Genomic DNA, 22,500 nt, shown 5'->3' with positions numbered 1-22,500 from the left:
CCGCTCTCTGACGTTTGCATTTTCTTTCCAGATGAATCGAGCTGGTTGGTTGAGGTTATGTGTGTGATGAGTGTGTGCTTTTGCCTTTTGTTTCATCGCCACAATACGAGTGCGCATTTCTAACGTGAAGGTCTTTATTTGTCATGCTGAACGTTGTTTTTGCTGAAAGAGTTCGGGGACGGGGACGGGGACGGGGACGGGGACGGGGACGGGGACGGGGTCACAAAAGGGGTTTCTCCTGGCACACCCAAGGAGTGGCGACAGGAGCGGGGAAGACGGCGAGTTATTTTTCGGGGCGGGAGGTCGCGCCGCCTGACGTTGGCCTGAGGTCCCTCTCGCCTGGGAGTGCATTCCGCTGCCCCGTGGGTGGGGTGGTCGAGAATCCTTCCCCTCCCCCCCGCCTGTCCCCGCTCCCCGCGTCCGTCGTACCTCGCCCAGGGACGTCCTCGAGAAGTGTCGGCGTGTCCTCTTTTCCTGTCCGCGTCGCTGACTGAGCGGAGAAACTGCGCCCTAGGATGGGCCCCGTCTTGGCAACGAGTCCCTGCTGGTCTCCCTCGGAGCTTCTAGGCTGCGGCCGGCTCTCCGGACAGCGGGTTGGTTGTCGGGCGCCACCTGCCTGTCGGTCGCTTTTTTTAGAGGGTCCTGCAGGGGGGGCGGGAGGACCACGGATGGAGCAGGCAGGCGGGGCCGGCGAACTCTTGAATGCCCTGGGGCTGTGGAAGGAGGCTGTGGGGGGAGGGGCACCTTGGGCCACAGGTCAACGGGGCGGGATGGGTTTAGCCCCCTTGGGCTTTTTTAGGTTTGGATTGGAACTCTCGTGTGGGGAAACTTGATCCATTTTGGAGGACAGCTATTTTGAACCCAAGGGAGCTGACTTCCTTCTTTGGGGCCTTGTCTCCCCCTTGGCATGTGGGGGCTTTTCCGTCTCCCGCCAAGGATTTCAAACGACAGAGCACGCGGATCCACTTGCTCCAGTCAGGTTCAGGGGCAGAGCGCGAGGATTCAAAGCTGGCTTGGGGACAGCAAGTCGCGCCCCTCGCCCCCCGCCGCCAGCTCAGAACACCCCCCTGTCTGCCTGCCAAAAGACCAAGTGCGGGCTGGTGGTGGCAGAGTCACCTGTCACGGACGGGAGTGGTCTGGATCGCGGAGGTGATGAACGCGCTCAGGAAACACAAGCGAATGATGCGGGATATCCATCCATGCACGTTTCTCTGTCTCCGCCCGCCCGCACACCACACCCCCCACGTGCATACCCACACACACACACTGCGTCCTCCTTGGCGCCTGGCTGCGTCTCTCTGTCTCTGCCCGCACCACCTGCAGGCACACACCACACACACACCCACACACCCCCCCACCCCCACACGGCGTGCACACACGCATCCCCCCTCCCCACACAGCCCATAAACACCCCGCCCCCCACACGCACACCCCCGCCCCCCACACCACACACACACACACACACACACACACACACACACACACTGCGTTGTCCTTTGCCTGGCTGTGTCTCTCGGCCTCTGTCTCTGCCCCCGCACCCACCCATGCCGCCCACACCACACACACACACCCCCCCCCCCACACACACACGCAGGGCCCTTCACACCACACCCACCCACCCACACACACACACACGCAGGGCCCTTCACACCACACCCACCCACCCACACACACACACAGAGCGTTGTCCTTTGCCTGGCTGTGACGCTCTGCCTCTCTGCCCACACACCACATGCATTCCCCCCCGCCCGCCCCCCCCCACCCACCCACCCACACGCACGGCCCTACACATCACATCGGCCACACACCACCCACCCCCACCACCCCCTCCCCGCCCCCCCAACACACACACTGCGTTGTCCTTTGCCTGGCTGTGTCTCTCGGCCTCTGTCTCTGCCCCCGCACCCACAGGCGGACGCCACACGCACACACCCATGCCGCCCACACGGCCCCCCGTGGCAGCTATACACAACACACTCACACCACACACCTACCCCCTCCCCCCATACACACACACACACACACCCCCACACACCCCCCCACCCCCACACGGCGTGCACACACGCATCCCCCCCCACACACACACACAGCCCATAAACACCCCGCCCCCCACACGCACACCCTCTCCCCCACCACACACACGCAGGGCCCTACACACCACACACACACACACACACTGCATTGTCCTTTGCCTGGCTGTGACGCTCTGCCTCTGCCCACACACCACATGCATGCCCACACGCACGCGCGCGCGCGCGCACACACACACACACTCTCACACCCCGCCCCGCCACCCCACACCACACACACCTCCCCCGCCCCGCCCCCCGCCCCCACACACACACTTTGTTGTCCTTTGCCTGGCTGTGTCTCTCGGCCTCTGTCTCTGCCCCTGCACCCACAGGTGCACGCCACACACACACACCCATGCCGCCCACACCACACACACACACCCCGCCCACACGCAGGGCCCTTCACACCACACCCACACACCCACCCACACACACACACAGCGTTGTCCTTTGCCTGGCTGTCTCTCTCGGCCTCTGTCTCTGCCGCCCCGCACCCACAGGCGCACCCCACACGCACACACCCATGCGGCCCACACGCGCCCTCGTGGCACCTATACACAACAAACCCACACCACACACCAACCCCCCCCCACCCCAAAACACTCACACGGCCACACACACCACCCACGCACTACCACCTGAGCATGCCACAACGCCACACACTGCCTCGCCCCCCCCCCCCCAACACACAGACACCCGGCCCACACCACACACATACGCACGCCCACGCGCGCACACACACACACACACACACACACACACACAGCGTTGTCCTATGCCTGGATGTGACGCTCTGCCTCTGCCCACACACCACATGCATGCCCACACGCACGCGCGCGCGCACACACACACACACACACTCTCACACCCCGCCCCGCCACCCCCACACCACACACACCTCCCCCCCACCTGGCCACACACACACCTCCCCCCCCCCGGCCCCGCCCCGCCCCCCCCCCCCCCCCACACACTTTGTTGTCCTTTGCCTGGCTGTGTCTCTTGGCCTCTGTCTCTGACCCCGCCCCCCCAGACCCGCATCCACAGGCGCACGCCACACGCACACACCCATGCCGCCCACACCACACACACAGCCCGCCCACACACACGCAGGGCCCTTCACACCGGCCACACACCACCCACCCCCACCACCCCCTCCCCGCCCCCCCAACACACACACTGCGTTGTCCTTTGCCTGGCTGTGTCTCTCGGCCTCTGTCTCTGCCCCCGCACCCACAGGCGGACGCCACACGCACACACCCATGCCGCCCACACGGCCCCCCGTGGCAGCTATACACAACACACTCACACCACACACCTACCCCCCCCCCCCCATACACACACACACACACACACACACACACACACACACAGGGCCGCACACTCTCCACCCACGGAACACCACCTGGGCATGTCACAGACACGCCACACATGCCTCACCCCCCCCCACCCCGCCCCACTCTGTGTGTTCCTGTCCCCTCTTTTTCTCCTTCCTTCCTCTGTCGTCGTCCCTCTGCCTCTCGCTCCCCTCCCTCCACCTTCACAGGACAGAGTGCCTTTAAGATGAGTCTGCCTGTTGTAAATACACCCTGGACATGATGATTGCTACAGTCTGACCTGTCGCGCCTGTAACCTGGGGTGGCGGGGGGTTGTCAAACGTCCTTGGTACGCTAGGGATAGCTTTCTCTGTGGAAGGTGGAAGCCTCCCTTCCGTCCCTCACTGAAGCCAGGCAAACCGACCACAACTCAAAGCAATGGTGTTTGCCACGTGGGGCATACCTTCCATGGTCTTTACTGATGGACACGCTTCACCCAAAGCTCTTGCAAAGTTCTTCAGAACTGTCAGTCTTCCAGTCACCCGCCACCATCAGGCGAGGTGTAGAGAACCGATGGAAAAACTGGAGGAATGACTTCCTCCATGGGGTTGGATGAACTGAGGAACAGGAGGCTGAAGTGGATGCCTGACTTCTTGAGGAAAAGAGGATGGGGGGGGGGGGGGGCTGGGGCGGGGGGAGGAAGGGCAGGACGGTCCACTTAGGAGGGCTGGTTGCACATGGACACATAAACTGTACATCCAAAGAATCCACAAGCACCTACTATATACTATGCCAGCACGGGAAAGTAGACGTATGATGTTGCATGAACCTCTCCAAGGGAAAAGACTGAACACCTGAAACGAACACGACTTTGGAAACCCACCCTGGGCTTCATTTCTGCCGTGAGGGTGCTGTCGTGTGCATATCTGAGGGGATGGATATGTCTCCCGGCCATCTTCATTCCAGCTTGTGCTTCATCCAGCCCAGCGCTCCTCATGATGTGTACTCAGCGTGTACATTCAATAAGCAGGGTGACGATAGACAGCCTTGATGGACTCCTTTCCCTTATTTGGAACCAGCCTGTTGGGTTCTACGTCTAGTTTTCACTGTTGCTTCCTGACCTGCAGAAATACAGAGTCCTCTTTTTTTTTTTTTTTTTTTAATTCCCTAACCTGAGTGAAAAGCGAGAGAGACAGAGAGAAGACAGATGGAGGGACGGGCGGGCGGACAGGCAGGCAGGCAGGCAGGCAGGCAGGAAAAAGAAAGAAAGAAAGAGAGAAAGAAAGAAAGAAAATAATGAAAGGACCTACCGTTCCACCTGTTGCTTTCCAGATACAAAGGGAAAAACAAAGGACCGAAAAGGACACGAGGTTTAAAATGGGAATTTGGAAAGATGGACATCCCCTTGGTCGCTTCATACAGCACCCCTCTCAGCAGAAGGGAATCGTCTCTCTTTTTCTCTCGACCTGGTCCTTCCAGACTTCAGAAACTCTCCGTGGAGGATTCTTATCTCCTTGGCCAGAGTGATTGCCACACGTTCCTTAGGGGCCCAGAGGATGTTTCCGTGAAACGGGGGTACACACTTCCGGATAGGAGAGTCGTGTCCTATATATGTGTGTGTGTGTGTGTGTGTGTGTGTGTGTGTGTGTGTGTGTGTGTGTTGCTTTGCGTGTGGTTCTTCACCCGAGAGGGGGACTGGAGCCTGAAGTGTTCCGAGCTGCCTCCGTTATCAAACAACCCTCTCTCGGGGGGGAGGGACCAACGTCCCATGTTCTCTTGCCCTTCTGACGGAGAACTCAAAAGGCCCTGTGCCTGAAGCCCTGCGGATGGAAGCTAGAGGACTTGGTGAATGTTTCTGACGGAGCTTCCCTGGTGGCTCACACGGTCAAGAGTCTGCCTGCGATGCAGGAGACCCGGGTTCCATCCCCGGGCCAGGAAGGCCTCCTGGAGAAGGACATGGCAACCCGCTCCAGGGCCCGACCCTGACGTCTAAAAATCAGCCTCCTAGACTGCCTCTCCCTCTGCCGACTGGTTTCTCGAATCCGCTCCAGGGATGAACCTGTGTGTTTCCTTGGTTTCCCTACAAGTGCCTCTGAGGGAAAAAAAAAAACACACACACACACAAAACCTGATGGCTTGCACCCCAGGCCTGCTTTCCCGCACCCGTCCATCGACATCACGGCCTCCTGAGAGGAGATACGATCACTGTTTCCCTGAACGGAGGATCTGTGCTCAGAAACTCTTGCCATGACACGGAGGCCCCTACGAACTAACCTATTTCGTCCCTCCCTCCTCCTTCCCTCCTTCCTTCCTTCCTTCCTTCTGGATTTTTTTTTTTTTTTTCCTTTCTTTTTCTCTCACGTCCATGCACACGCACACGCACACGCGCCGTCTCTCATGTACACGCGTACATGCACGCACTCACACACACAGTCACCAGCTCAGCTTTTCATGGGTTCCAGGCAAGTGTCAAGAGGAGGGAAAACTGGTGGGGTCCGGAGTAGGCCGCCGTCCCCACCCCACCCCACCCCACCCCACTGCACGTGAACCTCCGTGCCCTGTGGAGTGTTTTGGAGTCAAGTGACTTAAGAGCCGGCCAGCGCCAGAGGAACGCTCTGCCCCTCCCTCCTTTTCTGTCCCTCTGAAGGCAGGCAGGGAGGAAAACCTCCTCCCACGGAGGGGAAGATGTCAAGGGACGGTGGCTGTTTCCACGCACGTCCGTGATCCTCACACGCGTGAGCGGGGTTTCCTGGGTTACCAAAAGGAGGAGACTCCTTTGGCCTGACACGAGGCGAATCTGTCCCTCGGCCTCCCTCCCCACCCCCCAGCCCCCTTCCTCCGCGCGGTGCCGAAGGGGCCGTCTCAAGGTGGAGACATGGAATGGCTGGGTGGGGCGGATCACCATTCAATAGAGAGAAGCTCGAGGCGAAGTCAGAGGCTCTGACTTGACTGGAAAGCTTTCTGCATTTGAATGAAGCTATCCGGCGAGGCCCTGCAGGGGGAGGGTGGGGGAAGGTGGGGGTGGGGCCCACAGACAATAGCCCCTGCCTGCAGGGCCTGCTGGCCTGCCGGCCTGCCGGGCTGAGGGGGCCCTTTGGCGGCGGCGGCGGCGGCGGCGGCGGCGGCGGGGCCACGACCCCGACTCCTGCAACTCGATCCCTTCAAGGAAACTTCTGGGGTGACTCCTGTCCAGGGAATACATCCAGATGGGCCTGTTTCTGAAAAACGCCCGAGTCACAGTTGTGACAGGTTCTCTGGATCTCTTGACACATGGATTGACCTGCACCCTCCCATCCTGTCAGACCCTTTGGACACGCTTGAAGAGGTCTTTGGCCTCGGCCAGAAAACAAGCCGAGATAAACAAATACGTTTTTTGTCTGTGTTTTTGAACAGGGCGGAAAATGATGCGTGGCCGTGGATTGGAGAGAAACCTACGCCTCTCACACGCCTGAAGGCAGGAAGTTCTCAGGGGGACGGAACCTGCCTTCACTTCTCAGGGGGACTGGGACGGTCCCCTCGCCTCGCGCGCCGCCCCCCCCCGCCCCCCCCCCCCGACCCCGACCCTTAGCCCAGCCCCCCCACTCCCGTCTCCCTAACCTCACACTCCCCCACCCCACCCCCATCCCGGCCACCGAGGGGGGCCCGGGGAGGGATGGCTGTCTCAGCCCCGGTTCTGAGATGTCACTTGTGAAACCGCTCTAGGCCGAGATGCCAGATGGCCGCCCTGCCGCTTGGTGTCCGTCTCCATCACCCATGCCCGAAAGGCACGTGAGATCACGGACAGCACATCAGATCAGATCAGATCAGATCAGTCGCTCAGTCGTGTCCGACTCTTGGTGACCCCATGAAGCGCGGCACGCCAGGCCTCCCTGTCCATCACCAACTCCCGGAGTTCACTGAGACTCACGTCCATGGAGTCAGTGATGCCATCCAGCCATCTCCTCCTCTGTCGTCCCCTTCTCCTCCTGCCCCCAATCCCTCCCAGCATCAGAGTCTTTTCCAATGAGTCAACTCTTCGCATGAGGTGGCCAAAGGACTGGAGTTTCAGCTTTCGCATCAGTCCTTCCGAAGAAATCCCTGGGTTGGTCGCCTTCAGAATGGACTGGTTGGATCTCCTTGCGGTCCAAGGGACCCTCAGGAGTCTTCTCCAACACCACCATTCTCTCAAAAGCATCCATTCTTTCGGCGCTCAGCCTTCTTCGCGGTCCAACGCTCACATCCATACATGACCACAGGAAAAACCGTAGCCTTGACTGGACGAACCTTTGTTGGCAAAGGAATGTCTCTGCTTTGGAATATGCTATCTAGGTGGGTCATCACTTTCCTTCCAAGGAGTAAGCGTCTTTTAAGTTCATGGCTGCAGTCACCATCTGCAGTGATTTTGGAGCCCAGAAAAATAAAGTCTGACACCGTGTCCACTGGTTCCCCATCTATTTCCCATGAAGTGATGGGACCGGATGCCGTGATCTTCGTTTTCTGAATGTGGAGCTTTAAGCCCACTTTTTCACTCTCCTCTTTCACTGTCATCAAGAGGCTCTTGAGTTCCTCTTCACTTTCTGCCATGAGGGTGGTGTCATCTGCACATCCGAGGTGATTGATAGTTCTCCCGGCAATCTTGGTTCCAGCGTGTGTGTCTTCCAGTCCAGCGTTTCTCATGATGTTCTCTGCGTATAAGTTAAATACACAGGGTGACGATAGACAGCCTTGACGAGCTCCTTCTCCTATTTGGAACCAGTCTGTGGTTCCATGTCCAGTTCGAACTGTTGCTTCCTGACCTGCGTACAGATTTCTCAAGAGGCAGGTCAGGTGGTCTGGTATTCCCATCTCTTCCAGAATTTTCCACAGTTTACTGTGATCCACACCGTCAAAGGCTTTGGCATAGTCAAGAAAGCAGAAATAGATGCTTTTCTGGAACTCTCTTGCTTTTTCCATGATCCAGCGGAGGTTGGCAATCGGATCTCTGGTTCCTCTGCCTTTTCGAAAACCAGCTTGCACATCAGGAAGTTCACGGTGCACATATTGCTGAAGCCTGGCTTGGAGAATTTTGAGCATGACTCTACTAGCGTGTGAGATGAGTGCAAGTGTGCGGTCGTGTGAGCATTCTTTGGCATTGCCTTTCTTTGGGATCGGAATGAAAACGGACCTTTTCCAGTCCTGTGGCCACTGCTGAGTTTTCCAAATGTGCTGGCATATTGAGTGCAGCACTTTCACCGCATCATCTTTCAGGATTTGGAAGAGCTCCACTGGCATTCCATCACCTCCACTAGCTTTGTTCGTAGTGATGCTTTCTAAGGCCCACTTGACTTCACATTCCAGGATGTCTGGCTCTAGGTCAGGGATCACACCATCGTGATTATCTGGGTCGTGAAGATCGTTTTTGTAAGGGTCTTCTGTGTATTCTTGCCATCTCTTCTGAATATCTTCTGCTTCTGTTGGGTCCATACCATTTCTGTCCTGTATCGAGCCCATCTTTGCATGAAATGTTCCTTTGGTATCTCTGAGTTTCTGGAAGAGATCCCTAGTCTATCCCATTCTGTGCTTTTCCTCTATGTCTTTGCATTGATCGCTGAAGAAGGCTTTCTTATCTCTTCTTGCTATTCTTTGGAACTCTGCATTCAGATGTGTGTATCTTTCCTTTTCTCCTCTGTTTTCGCTTCTCTTCTCCTCACAGCTATGTGTAAGGCCTCCCCAGACAGCCATTTTGCTTTGTGGCATTTCTTTTCCATGGGGATGGTCTTGATCCCTGTCTCCTGTTCAATGTCACGAACCTCATTCCACAGTTCACACGGACAGCACGTAGCGCGCCCAGAACACACAACAGGATCCTCCTGAACCCAGAACGGCGATTGTGATGGATCCACGTGGAGGGCGTCGATATCCCCACCTGATGCGTGAATAGGAGTCACACAGACTCGATGGGTTTGAGCTTGGATGGGGTGCCCTATCCGGAGAGATCACGTGGGTCAGAAAGCACACACGGAACAGAACAAAACCAAAGACCACAGCCAAGTCGAGGGAGGGCTGAACCCGAGGACCTCACCGGTCCCGTGGCATCACGTGCCGTACACGGCCTCTCTCGATGGCCGAGAGGGACGTGGAATGTATGTGTCCCCGTCTTGGTGTGTCGTGCCCGAAACCGCGCCACGGAGAGGGATCGTGTCTGATGCTCATCATCGCTCCAAAGATACATACACCGGGTCTCTTTAGAAAACGATGGAAGGATATCTTTGAATGCCAAAGGGTGTGACGTGGGAAAGACACATCCAAGTGGAATCAGCGTGGCCGAGAGAGCTCCCCCAAATAGAGAGGGGAGGCCATCGAGGAAGAGGTCCGTGTGTCTCAGTCTGGATGGAATGTCCACTTGGAGCACTGACTGGGTCCCAGAGGCCTCCAGATCATCTAAGGAAACAGTGTTCCCGAAATTCAAGATACCTCTCACACCCTCCCCTTTCCCTAAATACCTTGTGACCGTCTACCCTGGAAGAAGAAACATGTCCCTTGTTGCATGACAGCAAATCCTAATTGCTCTCAGCTGGCTTGACAACCTCACGAGGTTCAGCTTTCTAGGCCCCTGACTCTTTCCTGTGGAACATTCCCTGGGTTTTATTGAAATCTGTGTCCCTGCATGGCAATATCTAAGACCCTCCCCCCCCCCCACCCCCCACCCCCCCCCCCCACACACAATAAAGCTTTCTTTTCTTTTTTCTTTCTTTCCTTTTTTTTTTTTTTGGCGTGCAGCCAATACTGACCATTCATTGAAAGATAATAAAACTAGGTGATGTTATGTGTGTCATGTCCCGGTGTATTGAAATAGAATGTTCTTCGTTAAGGACATACAACATCCTCTGTTCTAACGTGTACAGAATGGTGACTTGATGCACCTGTCTGTTGCAAAAGAATCATTCATGACCACCCAAGCGGTAGCTCATAGCTTGACCACAACCCATACATGCCATGACTGTATGCGAAAGAAAGTGAAGTCACTCAGTCGTGCTGGACTCTTTGCGACCCCACGGACTGTAGCCTACCAGGCTCCTCCGTCCATGGAATTTTCCAGGCAAGACTACTGGAGTGGGTTGCCATGTCCTTCTTCCATTGTACGGGAAGTGAATGCGTCATGTCCACGGTCATGGCGACTTTCGAATAGGATAATGCTGCTGCTGCTGCTGCTGCTGCTGCTGCGTCGCTTCCGTCGTGTCCGAATCTGTGCGACCCCGTAGACGGTAGCCCGCCGGGCACCCCCGTCCCTGGGGTTCTCCAGGCAAGAACACTGCGGTGGGTTGCCATGTCCTTCTCCAAGGCGTGAAAGGGAAAACGGGAAGGGAAGTCGCTCCGTCGTGTCCGACTCTGTGCGACAACGTGGACTGCGGCCTACCGGGCTCCTACCGGGCTCCTCCGTCCACGGGATTTTCCGGGCAAGAGGACTGGAGTGGGGTGCCGTTGCCTTCTCCGAATATGAGACGACGATAATACCAATACTATTCTTTAGAATCACCGTGCTCTTTGTGACGTAGACAGTATATATGTACCTTATCCGTGAAGTTCCCCCGCCCGCCGTTACATCGGCATCTTCCCATGTCTCCCTCCCCCAGCCGCTCTGTGATGATCGTTTTCATTGTTTTAGGTGGCCTTGCATGGCATGTCAGTGACAGGAGAAACTCTTTTTCTTTCTCTACCTGACTTCTTCATTGGGCATCACTCCCTAAGTCCCATCCATGCGATCACGATGTAAGACTGTGTTCATTCCTGGGGCTACCTGGGACACCTAGATCTCCCTATCGATCGATCTCTACCTGGATCGTGTATCTTCTTGATCTAGTCTTCCCTTGATGGACACTTGGGCTGGGTCCCCATCTTGACTCTTGTGAATGGATGCTGCGATGGACCTGGGGGTGCAGGCCTCTCTCTGCGAGTTTCAGGTTTTATTTTCTTTCGAGGTCTACCCAGAAGTGAGATGGTTGGCAGGATCCATCCTCTCTCCACCGAGACTCGTGTCTAAGTCCTTCTGAGGTGATCCGGTTGCTGCTGCTGCGGCTGCCGCTAAGTCGCTTCCGTCGTGTCCGACTCTGTGCGACCCCACAGCCGGCAGCCCGCCAGGCTCCCCCCCTGTCCCTGGGATTCTCCAGGCGAGAACACTGGAGTGGGTTGCCACGGCCTTCTCCGATGCGTGGAAGGGAAAAGGGAAAGGGAAGTCGCTCGGTCGTGTTCGACTCTTCCCGACCCCGTGGACCGTGGCCTACCGGGCTCCTCCGCCCATGGGAGTTTCCAGGCGAGAGGACTGGAGTGGGTTGCCGTGGCCTTCTCCGGTGATCCGGGGAGCGATCCGTGCTTTCCCAATAGACGCCGTTTGAATCCACGCGACTGCGTACGTCTTAGGGAATACGGCGACGACGACGACGACGACGACCCAAACGCTCCCGTGAGCACCGTGGAACCGGAGGGTGTGTCCTCGGGATGATTCCCCGGTGCCAGCTTTCCACGGCTCGTACGCGTCCACGAGCCCCCTGCGGTCGGCATGTCATTCGATAGACACGGAACCACGGTTGTCACGGACCGGGGTTGCCTAGGTGCCAGTCGATCCCCAGATGAGTGGAGGGATGACAGAGTCCTTAGGGAACAGAGCGGAGACCCAGAGAATGATTTCCACGAGACGAGGGCGGTGAGACGAGAAGAACGACGGGAAGTGGTGCCCGGCGAGCCAGACATGGTCGAACAGGAAAGAAAACGTGTCAGACGAGACGAGAGGGGAGAAGGATTCCAAGTCAGTGGAGCGGCACGGGGGAGACAGGCCGAGAAGATGCGAGCGGATGCTGGGGGCACGGCACACCTGGACCCGTGAGCGCGCAGGGAGCCGAGAGGGATGGCCGACCATCGCCTGCAGGTCCGCGTGGGCCGATCTCCAGGGCCCGGACTGTGAGGGACTTCGTGAGAACAGTCACGCTCACGGTGCCCACGGGTCACGTCTCCACGGTGCTCTCGGCACTGTACGGAGAGCTCCCCGCGCTGCCCATGGCACAGTGAGCTAGGGTTTCTTTATGTGTATCGACAGAAGATTCAGGGAGCTTCCCGAGTGACGGGACTAGGTATTGGCCGCTCGCGTCCGATCTCAGGCAGGCCGTCTCGCTCGACGATCATTGGACGTATTTGATGTCTGTGGGGGCGTGCTCTGTGTGTCTTCGTGGCCGTGCAAGCTGTTCTCTCTCTGTGGAGAGAGGGGGTCGCTCTACGGTCGTGTGTCTGGGCTTCTCGTGGCTGTGGTTCCTCTTGGGGGGCAGGGGCGCCGGGGCACGTGGGCTTCAGTGGCTGCTGGGTGTGGGCTCAACACTCGCAGCGGCCAGGATCTGGAGCACAGACTCCATCACCGAGGCGTATGGGTAGCGTGTGGGCTCTTCCCGGACCGGGGGCGAAACCCACGTCTCCTGCATGGGCACGGGATCGTTGACCACGGGGCCCCCGGGGAAGCCCCAGTCCCGAACTCAAGACGGATCTCTTGACGTCACCGCTTTTTCTTGGAGAGGTTCGAAACGATCGGGCCAGGGAGAAGGACACAACCTGGACGTCCTTTCGATGGGATCCCTGAGTCCAGGAGGAGCCGTGCAGACGCCGATAAGGGAGGAAGGGGATGATTTTGCCTTTTTGTAAGGTGAGGATTGGACTCGCAGTCCACACTCCTGTTCCCACCGCTCCCCTCCGGGAACTGGAGTTCGAATCTAGGTGGGCCTCTGAGCACACACCTGGCCGGGCTCCATCATGCCGGGTTGACCTTCGGTGCTCACACACCGGCACGCTTGCTGCCTCTCGACGTGTCCTAGAGAAGAAGACATCGGATTCCGTATCAGATCAGCTTCTTTGATGAGCGACGGCACGACAGCCACAGCAAGTGGGATGGATACACACAAACGTTGGTTTCTTTTGGACTATGAGCCCACCTCTGTTCGTGTGTGTGTGTGTGTGTGTGTGAGAGAGAGAGAGAGAGAGAGAGAGAGAGAGATGCCTTGGTGGTTCTAAAGCAAGAAGCACTGAGGAGTGAAGACATTCTCGAACGCACATATTTTCCTTCATTTCAGTCGTGATGGTCCAATGAGTTGGAGGACGACGTGGACTGTTTCGGGGTAGATGAGTTTAGAAGGCTGTGAAGGGACTTCCCTGCCTGGTGGTCCAGTGGTGAAGAATCCACCTGCCGATGAGGCAGGGGACAGGGTGTTTTCGATCGATCCCTGATCCGGGAAGATGCCGCCGGGCTCCGGGCAGGTTCGATATGAACCTACAGAATGGACGGACAGTGCCAGGCGCGAAGGCGAGGGCAGGCAGACGGGGGACTCTGGACGAGGATGACGGACACGGACGGACACGGACGCCTCCGTTGTAGGTGGGCTGTGGCCGGCCGGCACGCTCCTCTGGGGCAGGATGTTCCTAGGACCGTTGGGGAGCGTGCCCGTGCGCGCCCGTGGGAGGAGCAGGGGACCGAAGGGAACTCTCTGTCCTCTCTGCTCCACGGGGCCCGCGGCACCCTAATCGGCTCCAAGAGAGGATGCCTCCGATGGAGAGACAAACCCACACGTGAGGGACCCTCCCTTCGGGTTCACTTGGACTCGGAAAGCGTGACGGTCAGGTTCACTCAATGCTCTGGATGTCTGTGCTTCCCGAGATCCCGGCCTACTCACGGGAAGGACCCGCGGAGCCGGATGAGATCTCCCTCTGCACGGCGGCGGCGGCTCCAGGGTGCACACGTTTCAGTGGCTACGGCTTGTGGACATCGATCGCACCGAGAGCCTAACCCCCGGTGTGCCAGACGCCTGTGTCCACGATGGGTGAACAGTTCTAAGTGTGGGAAGCCCCACACTTGCCACTGCCTGTCCGATCTGCAGGGACTCGGCGAAGCACAAACGTGCCCGGTCTCCTGACCGATCGATCCCCTTTTCGGAGCCAGCCTGGTGCGTGATCTCTTTTCCAGGCCGCAGGCACACACTGGCGCTGGGGAGCTGTGTTCCTGTTCCTCCTCCTCCTCCTCCTCCTCCTCCTCTCTGCCCCCACCCTTCCCCCCACACGCAGGCTCCCCCACCCCGCCTGGCCCCGGCCCGTCCGGGTCTCCCCCACCCGCGGAAAAGGCCAGGAAAAACATGGTCCCTGAACGACGCAGCTGAGAAACAGTGCAAGTCCACTCGGATGCGGTTAGGAGACACCTGAGCATACCTAGGCCAACACTGCCACCGTGTGGGGTGAGAGGCCAGCGCGAGGGGAGCTCGACAGTTCAGAGGAGGGGGAAGAGGAGCAGGAGGGAGAGAGGGGGGGTGGGCGGGGGGCTTGGGGTGGAGTGGGGGGGGGGGTGGGTGGGGGGGGGGGAGGGACAGGCTGAAGCTGTCTCAGGGCGATGACGTGGATGAAAACGTTCCCCTTCGGAAGGGCGCTCCAAAGAGATCGTGGCGGCGGGACCTGGAGAGCACAAAGGGCTTCGTTTTGGAGGCTGATCTTCAAGCTGGGAGTGGGGGGGGTGGGGTGGGGGAGGGGAATCATCCAGACAGAGGAAAGACACCAGGCCGAGAAGGCAAGAGAGATTCTTTACACAAGTGAATCGGATGCTTTTCTGTCCATGTGTTCCCTAATCACACCATCACGGAAATCCAGCCAGCCAGCCAGCCACCCACCATCGTTTCGCTCCTTTCCTGTTCTCTACATTTTGAACGGCGAGTGAGGGAGAGAGTCTTTCAATGGTTTGAGAGGAGTTTGGAATGTCGTGGGACCATGGTACTTTTCAGCCATGGATGAACGTGACGGCTTCTTTTGTCCGCTTCGGCGTTCAGGGTTATCCCCAACTCCCCCTGCCGAGTGAGGCCTGTGTGTCGCTGTGTGCTGGAGGACACCGTGCTGTCCCCATCTTGATCTTGGACTGAACAAAACCACCGTTGGCAGTGTGTTCGGTTGCTTGGCTTCGTTTCCTTTCCCTATGGCACTCACCTGACCGTCCTGTCCACTCTTGGGATCTTTCATCTCCTCCTCCCCCTCAAGGCAATCGGGTCCTTTTCTTTCTCCTCCTCCTGCTCCTCCTCCTCCTCCTCCTCCTCCTCACCCTAGTTTCTCCCCCCCCCCCCCCCCCACACACACACACAAGTCCCACTCTTCTCAAACGGACGTCTAACTGACTGCCAACGTTTACTTTTGCCTTCTTTCCTTCCTTCCTTCCTTCCTTCCTTCTTCCTTTCCTTTTTCTTTGGGGGGGGGGGGTCGTTCCCCCCTTTAATTTTCAGCTGTACAGACGATGTTTTAGTGTAGCACATGACACAGCCATCACCAGGATACATCTAGTTAGTGACTGTCCGTCACCACCTGGTGTCACGGCAAATGACATTTGGTGTGATGACGTGCCCGTGACTCATGTATTTCATAAGTGGAAGGTTGCACCACTTCGTCTGTCTCCCTCGCCAGGGGCACTCACTCACTCTCTCCTCACCCCCGCCCCCCCGCCCCGCCCCCCCCGCCCCGGTGTGTTCCTTTGTAGTATGTCTGAGCCTGTTTCTGTTTGGTTCGGTTCTGTTCACCGCGTATGGTTTGGTAGGTTCTGCATGGAAACGACTGATCTGAGGTATTTCATGTAGCATAATACCCTCTAAAGGTCTCTCCAGGTTCCTGCAGACTGTGAGATTTCATTCCCTTCTGGTGGTTGAGTCCCATTCCTCTGTGTGTGTGTGTGTCTGTCTGCATGCGCGTGAGCACGCGTGCACGTGAATAGATCCAGGCATAGGCACACAGACAGAGTTCTATCATGATGTGTGTACGGAAGTCGACCTAGGTATAGGGGTCGATCCCACACATGCACACATCCGTATCTTCTTTGTCCCTTCCCTCCGTGGGCACCCTGTGGAGTTGCTGGGTTGGGTCGAATGGGGGAATCTTTGGGGGAGTGTACATCGCAGGACTCTTTTCCCTAGGGATGTGGTTTCTCTGTCTGTGAGGCGCCAGGGGATGAGATCTGATCTCTCTGAGTCCGCCCACAGTTTTCTCAGCTGCAGAAAAAACGCGTTCGATCCATCAGGAGCCACTGTCCTCTGATGGTTCGAACTTGCTGTCGTGATTGCGATTCCCGGCTCCTGGGCCTTTCCCCTCCGAATGAGAAGGATCATTGTCCAGGGAAACGCCCCGGGGTGGGGTGCTTCCGTGAGCCCGCCCCCACCCCCAGGAGCCCCAGCTCAGCCCAGCCCAGCCCAGCCCAGCCCTGCCGTGGATGTGTGTTCTACCTTGTGCTTCTGGGTGTCTGCCTGTTCCACCTTTCTTTGGAAGGAAGGGGTCTGTTCGGGCCTCCTGCCCACTTCGCTCATCGGGGGTTGTTTCCCTTTTGGAGGTTGAGGTGTCTGACGCCTTGATCGGTGTTGGACAGAAAAGCCCCTTTTGCAATATGCTTGTGCTTTCCCCGGACAGACAGACAGACAGACAGACAGACAGACAGACACACACACACACACACACACACACACACACACACACACGGATGTGTGTTTCCGCCCGGGTATGTACGTGTGTGTCTGTGAGTATATATATGTACGAATGTACACCCATAGATACACACACCACACACGCGCGCACGTAGACATCCACGCAGACACATGGGTATACATGCACACATACACTGATGCACATGTACATGTACGTATACACACGCGCGTTTGCGTATGCGTATACATGTGTGTGCATCTATGCACATCGATCTGTGTATAGGCACTCTAGATGCACACGGGCACCTGTACATACGTACATGCGTGCACGTCTACGTATACATACACACGTGTGTATGTAGGCACAGATTCTCGCGTGCGTCTGTGTGGACGTACATACGCTCTCTGTAGACGTCTGCGTATGCGTCCGTACGTATGTATACGTGTGTACATACACGTGTGCACATACACACGCAGATATGTGTGTCTATGCAAGCATGCACGTACGGGTACGCATAGACGTGCATCCACACCTGTGCGCAGACATCACACGTATACACACTATACGTGCATCTAGATGCGTTGACACGTCCGCGTGTATGTGTGTGTGTGTGCCTATGTATCCCGACGTCTCTGCACATGTGAGCATGTGTGTTCACGCCTGTGTCTATCCGTGTACGTATGTGTATAGATGCCTCTGCGTATATACACGCAAGCATACACGCACACTAGAAACGCCTAGGCATACACGTGCGCACACAGACACGTGCGTGTACGTGAGCATGCCCTTCGTACGTGTGTGTTTATACGCCTGCGTGCACGTATATATAGACGCGATGACGTGTGCGTATACATATGTACACGTGTATACGCACATGTGTATGCGTTCTCCCTCTCCCTCTCCCTCTCCCTCTCCCTCTCCCTCTCCCTCTCCCTCTCCCTCTCCCTCTCCTCTCTCTCTCTGACTTTTAAGCTGCCAGGACAGTTCCACGAGTTGACTTTCCTGCCTGGTGGTTTTGTCTCATTTCGTTTCTGAGCTACGTGAAAAAGTTATGTATTCATTGAGGTGGCTGTTGTCACGGGACCCGGGGTTTATTTAGTGGATCCCTATGGACTCCGTCCTCCTCACCAGCACGCCCCTCAATACCACCCCCCCACACCCTCCCCGCAACCCCCCAACCCCCCACCCCCCACCCCCCGCAGCCCTGCCACCCCAGACCTCCCAGGCCGTCCGCCTTTCCGCTGTTTGTGGCCAGTGGTGTTGAAATCCATGTTCTCCTGACCTCTAGTGCACTTTCCCCACCCACCCGCGCATGCTTGTGTGTGTCGTCTCTGGACTTTGTCACGGTGTCTCTACCCAGGTTGAGTTTTGTTTTCTCTTCTTGGGGGTCCGAGTGTCTCCTTCTTTTCCTTTCTTACTCCTAGGCTTGTGTGTCTGTGTCCGTGTCTGCTTTCGAAAGTCCGGCTTTGTTCTCCCAGCAGCGCTTGCCTGGTTTCGCTTTGCCGGTCCCTCCCTCCCTCCCTCCCTCCCTCCTTCCCTCCTTTTCTCCCTCCCTCCCTCCCGCCCCTCTCTTTCGGGGGGCCGGGGGCCGGGGGTTCCTGGGATGTCACTGGTGCCCCCTCTCTCCGCCCACCCCGCCCCGAGCCCCCGCCGCCCGCCCGCGTCTCCGTGGAATGTCCCCCCACCACCCTGGAATCGCGTGGGGGGGGGGGGGGGGATCGCGGCTCTTTCGTGGCAGCCTCCAGGGGAGAGATCTCCCGGCTCCTCTCCCTTCCTCTGCGGCCGGGGTCGCGTCGCGTCGCGTCGCGTCGCTCGGCGGCGGAGGCTCCGGGCCGAGCTCGGGCGTTTGGGCGGCCGGCGCTGCGGCGTCCCCGGCGGCCGGCGACAGCGACCCGTCCTCGGGACGTTCGAGCCGGTTGTCGGGAGCCACCTGGCGGCCGCTTGTATATTGTCCCTCCCCCTCCGGAGCTTCGGCGAGCCCTTCAGGAGGGTTGTGACTCAGCCGCCGGGCCCGAGGCAGAGCTCTCAGACACCGGCTATGCTGGCGGCGACAGTCCCGGTGGCGCCGAGGCCTAGGGACGTCCTGCTGTCGCCGGAGATTGGTTCTCTAGGTTTCTGAGGAGGGTGATCGTCGCGGCGCTCCGGGGCCGGGCTCTGCGGTGGCCGGACCGGGTCGACCAGCATCTCCCCGTGCCCCTGTGGCCGCGGAGAAGGACCGGCCGGACCCTCCCTGGGCCGGGCCGCCGCGGTGGGCAGGGAGAGGGTCTTCCCTGCCCGGAGCGCCTGGACTCGGGCTCGGCGGTCCGGACTCCTCCTGGGCCGCCCTCAGGAGCGTGTGCTTCGCCCTCGGCCCCGCTCCGGAGGTGGGGACCCGCCCGCCGGAGTCGTGAGGGTTGACGGGGAGAGGCGGGCGCGTGTGCGGCCGCCCCCCCCCCCCCCAACCCGTGGGGTCCGGTCGCCCGAGGCGTCTCCTGGCACACATGCTGTTTCTTTTTCAAAGTCCCGATGGGTCCGGAGACGTGGATGGACCGGACCCTGCTTCCGCGGGTGGCCGGGGAGGGCGCGCCCGACCCTTCAGCGTGCCTTCGTGGGTCTCGGTCGTCGGATGCGACTTTGTCTCACCCCTCCCCACCTCCCTGAACCCAGGTCAGGAGGTGGGGACCGGCTCGGGCCGTCCTGGGTGCCCCATCTAGGACGGTCTGGGTCCCGCCCGGGCGCGGTCCCTGGTCGGGGCCCGCTCGTCTCGTTGGAGGCGCCTCGCTGACGGTTCTTCCTTCTTGTTTCTTGATGCTCATCGAAGCCAAATCCCCGTTCGGAGACTCCGACGGACCGGTACCCCTACCCGTGTGGGCGAAGCGGGAGAGGGCGCCCCCGGCCAGCTCCCTCTCCCTTGGTGGGTGTCCGCGCCCCCACTTTGGCCATCGCGCGCCCCCTCCCCCTGCTCCCCTTCCCCCGGTCGACCAGATGACTCCCCCCCCCCCCAGCCCCCCCCCCCCCCCCCCCCCGCCACGAGAGCTCCGGGCCTGGTGTTTGTGGGGTAGCGCTGGGGACAGGTGGCCGGGCCAAGGTTCCGGGGGTCCTCCATGCGAGTCGTGGATGGGCCCCGCTGTCGGCTGCTGTCATTTCGTCGCCCTTAATGGGCCTTTTTTACCACCAGGTAAGTGCTGACACGGTCTGCTTCGGTGTCTGCCGCCGAGGAAACTTTGGGTCTCTGGATGTACGCGGGGCTCTGGGCCTTCGGGCCGCCAGCTCTGGTCCCCGGTTCGGCCCTTGCCGCTGGAGCCGCCCGCCTGGGCCTGTGCGCCGGCTCCTGTGTGGTGTTGTCTGGCTGACCCGACTCGTGGTGCCACCTCCGGTCTCTGGGCGACCCGAGGGCGGCGGGGCGAGGCGCCGTGGGTCTTCTACCCTGTGCGCTCCCCGCTGCGGGCACCCGGTGAAGGCTGAGATGCGACCCCCGCCCTGTGGGCTCCGTGCCACGTGTCAGGCGTTCTCGAACCTCCTGGGGTCGTGGGCCGCTCTCGCCTGAGGCGAGGTGGGGGGCGGAGGTTGCCGGTGAGGCTTAAAGCGGGCCCCTCTGGTGACTGTCCTCGCCGTGCCTTCCCCCCGCTCCACCTTGGCTCATCCGATCGATGTGGTGTGGTCGTGCTCTCCCGGGCCGGGCCTAAGCCGTGCCAGACGAGGGACAGGTGTTCCCGGTGAACGTGTCTGCTCTTCTCGGTCTGTCCGCGGGGCCCCTCGCCTGACTTTTTCCCCCTGGCCGTCGGGGAGGGGGAGGAAGGCGGGGGCTGGGTTGCGGCCTCTGGCCCTGACCTTCGGTCTCCTGTCCCCCGCCTCGGGTGGCGTCAGTGGGGGCCGTGGGTCTTCTGACACAGCAGATGCTCTCGCTTCGCCTTCCCGGCGTGTGCTCCGCGAGCGGCCCTCCCCGCGGTGGGGAGGGCTGTACCGCTGCTGCGCTGTGCCCCCCCGCGTGGGTGCGCGAGCGTGCCTCGTTGGATCCTCGGTGGTGCTCCTGGAGCGCTCCAGGTCGTCGCTCAGGTGCCTGAGGCCGAGCGGTGGTGTCGTTTCCCTTAACCCCGGTGTCCTCCTCGGGTCCCCACCGCGGTGGTGTGTGTGTGTCCCGTGAGTGGGCTCTCTTTTGGGGGGGGTCGAGGCGGTAGGAGAGGCGTGCCTGTTCCCCTCGTCGTCGAGGCTGACGGGTGAGGCCTTGCAGGGGACGGGACGCGGGGCTCTGCGCTGGCCCCGGCCGCGCAGACGCTCCTGTGTCGGTGGTCCGCCTACCTGTACCGCAGGCCCCTCCCACCCCAGCTGAGGACTGGTGGCTCGTGGAGCGCCTCCGTGGGCCCGAAGGAGAGAGACGATCCGGGTGAGGGGCGGCGAGCCCTCGGTGAGAAAGCCTTCTCTAGCGATCCGAGAGGGAGCCTTGGGGTATCGGACCCCCCAGCTGCTGCCCCTCCCGAGTGCGCAGTGGCCGCCGTGGAGGCTGCCAAGAGCGCGTGGGCAGAACATCCCGCCCCCCACCTCCCCCCTGGGGGCGGTGGGGCGGGGGCGGGTGCGCCGGCCCCGCGGTGGGGCCGTGTGCCGCTCGTTGCCTACCGCGGCCCGCGCCTCCCCCCTTCGAGTTGGGGGAGGGTCCCGCTGGGCCCCGCCGGGCGTCCGGCAGGTGGGGGGGACCGGAGCGTGCGTGCGTCGCGTGTGCGCGCGGTCGGCCCCCGCGGTGTGGTGAGCCTTGGGGCAAAGGGGGGAAGGTGTTGGGGGCGCGACGTCCGGTCGGCCCCGGCTTCCCCAGCCCCGCAGCTGTGGTGCGGGAGAGCCTATCGCGCCCGTCCTCTCCCCACGAGCCGCAGCCGGTGGCGGCGTGCGGTCACGGTCGGGGCCGCCTCGCTCGAGAGCGTGATCCCCAGGATGTCGAGCCTCGGGGTGGCAGACTGAGATCGGAAGACGGATCTGTCGAGGACGGATGGCGGAAGATGGGTTCGGGCGGCTCGCCGGCCCTGGCGGCGGGGCCGGGTCGTGGGGGCCCGCTCTGGGGCTGGCCGGGACCGGTCGGCGTCCCAGGCGTGTCGCGGGACCGCCCTCGTGTGTGGGTGGCGGTGGGACCCCGCGCTGGTTTTCCTGGTGGCCCGGCCGTGTTCCCGGTGTCTTTGTGGTCCCCGGATGGCGCCCGCGGCCCTGTCCCGCGGCCCCCGCCGTGCGTGCTTGCCGGCCCCTCCCCGCCGTTGCCGGCCTCTCCTCCTCGTCCCGCGCGTGCGACCGCCCCGCGCTCCCTTCCCCTGTCTGGGGCCGAGCCGGCCTCGCCTCATGTGGGTGTCGTCCCCCGGCCTCCGTTGGCCGGTGGCGTCCCCGAGGCGGGGCGGCGCGCGGGGAGCCTTGCGCGTGTGGGGGACGGTGGGGGCCGCCGGTGCGCGGCGGGAGAGCGTTCTCCCTGGCCGGCTTGCGGCTCTCGGGTGTGTGTCGGTGGCGGTGGGCGTGAGCCCCCGTGAGGGTGCCGGGGGGGCGCCAGTCCGTCGTCCCGGGCGTGCGGTGGGACCGTCCCTGTGCTGGGAGGCCTCTGGCGGTGAGATCCCGCGGTGGGCCCTGGCGGCCGACTCGCGCTTCCCCCTGCCCCAGCACGGGTCGCTTTGAGCCATGCCCCTCGCGGTGGCGCGCGGCCGCCCCACCAACACCGCCCCTGTTCCGTGGCGTTGGCC

General features: G+C 60.3%; 2 long non-coding RNA genes across 3 annotated transcripts in view; both read left to right on the top strand.

Annotated features, from left to right (window-relative positions):
* LOC147377167 (uncharacterized) overlaps positions 1-7,799 on the top strand; it is a 23,950-nt gene extending 16,151 nt beyond the window's left edge. The window contains exons 2-3 of one of the 2 annotated variants that reach the window (XR_015136084.1): positions 6,779-6,839; positions 7,088-7,799. This is a non-coding gene — a long non-coding RNA (uncharacterized LOC147377167). Of the gene's footprint in view, positions 1-6,742; positions 6,840-7,087 lie in introns of those variants that run through there. The other variant, XR_015136082.1, reaches the window with a different exon arrangement.
* Positions 7,800-18,122: 10,323 nt separating this feature from the next.
* The window catches only part of LOC147377163 (uncharacterized), a 23,961-nt gene continuing 19,583 nt past the window's right edge, over positions 18,123-22,500 (top strand). Inside the window, exon 1 of the long non-coding RNA XR_015136076.1 lies at positions 18,123-18,173. This is a non-coding gene — a long non-coding RNA (uncharacterized LOC147377163). The remainder of the gene's footprint in view (positions 18,174-22,500) is intronic.

This window comes from Bos grunniens, chromosome 2, assembly GCF_055505025.1.
Source record: "Bos grunniens cultivar Pamir isolate PY7600 chromosome 2, Bosgru_T2T1.0, whole genome shotgun sequence".
Classification (NCBI taxonomy): domain Eukaryota; kingdom Metazoa; phylum Chordata; class Mammalia; order Artiodactyla; family Bovidae; genus Bos; species Bos grunniens.
The sequence above is the reverse complement of the archived record's forward strand: the minus strand, read 5'-3'. Positions and strand labels throughout refer to the sequence as shown.